The following is a 1,212-nucleotide window of genomic DNA, read 5'->3' as shown; positions in this document are numbered from 1 at the left end:
ATAAGATTGCTAGCCATTGAAATAGTAGAAATGTGGTCATGTCTCGACTGAGGTGGCTAGTAAGAAAACTCGAGGATCACAAAGCAACTTTTGTAGTTAGTAAAGATAAGTACTCAACTTCCGTAGCAAATTTTCTTGAATCAAGAAATAAAGTCAGACATACTCTCCCACACCGACCTCGACAACAAACCCTAAATTTGAATTTTATATATATATAAAAAAAAGAAACTCGAGCTTCATCGTAAAAGCAAGTTCAAATTGCTAAATTCTTCCTAACAGTGTCATTTTCTCTCAATCTTAGGGCGGTCGGATCGAGTATCTGTTTAGACATTAATTCGAAAGATGTATTAGAGCGTGAATTATTTAGAAAAATTTAATAAAAATTATGAGGATAAAATTATAATTTTAAAAAATAATCCAAAACTTGCACATCGATTAATGCCATTTTGGTAAATACTCGGAAGTCGCAGTGGCATTTATTGTAACCGGCAGGCGACTATGCTGTGGACCGACACTGCAAATTTTTGGGCGGATGTATACGTATAACTCATCGTCATGTAAATAAATATATATTATTTTAATCCTGCCGTTAAATATAACGGCTAATTCAACACTTTTTGGAACGTCTCTAGAAAACAGTTACCCGCGCTCTTACCGTTAAAAGCTAGACGGCGAGATTTCTGCTTTTTCACAATCATTGTTCTTCAAAACCTCTCTCCACCAGTCCCTATTTGTCCCCCTAAGTCCCCCGCCGGAATTCCTCACCAGGCGCTTCCCGCCACCGTCGCCAGAACGCCTAAATTTCTCCATTGAACTAACTTTTGTAACTATCTTTCCTTAGCAGTCGTTTATACTTGCAACGAGAATAAGAAGAGCCAGTAGTGGAAATTGAAGAAGAAGAGAAGAAGAAGAAGAAGAAGAAGAAGAAGAAGAAGAAGAAGAAGAAGAAGACGATCTGCTTTCCGTTAGGTTTTGTTTTCTTGCTTTCGTATAGTGTAATGACGATGAGATTTGTAGTTTAGTTTTGTTTTTTTTTTTTGTTGTCTGTGGCGAAACGCGAAAGTAGTTTTGATTTGTTCTTCGTTTTTTCGTCTGAATTGTTGAAGCGGAAGATGAATGTGCGTGCGTGTGTGTGTATTTAATTTTTTCGTTTTTTTTTTTTTTTTTTTTTTTTTTTTTTTTTTTTTTTTTTTTTTTTTTTTTTTTTTTTTT

General features: G+C 35.1%; 1 protein-coding gene across 1 annotated transcript in view; it reads left to right on the top strand.

The window, feature by feature from the left end:
- The first annotated feature begins 689 nt into the window (after nucleotides 1-689).
- The window catches only part of LOC111493386 (BEL1-like homeodomain protein 1), a 6,433-nt gene continuing 5,910 nt past the window's right edge, over nucleotides 690-1,212 (top strand). The window contains exon 1 of the mRNA XM_023143082.1: nucleotides 690-969. The gene's annotated coding sequence lies outside the window, so the exon portion shown is untranslated. The remainder of the gene's footprint in view (nucleotides 970-1,212) is intronic.

The sequence above is a fragment of the Cucurbita maxima genome, unplaced genomic scaffold (assembly GCF_002738345.1).
Source record: "Cucurbita maxima cultivar Rimu unplaced genomic scaffold, Cmax_1.0 Cma_Scf00018, whole genome shotgun sequence".
Classification (NCBI taxonomy): Eukaryota; Viridiplantae; Streptophyta; class Magnoliopsida; order Cucurbitales; family Cucurbitaceae; genus Cucurbita; species Cucurbita maxima.
Note: the sequence above shows the minus strand (reverse complement) of the source record. Positions and strands in the feature narration are given on the sequence as shown.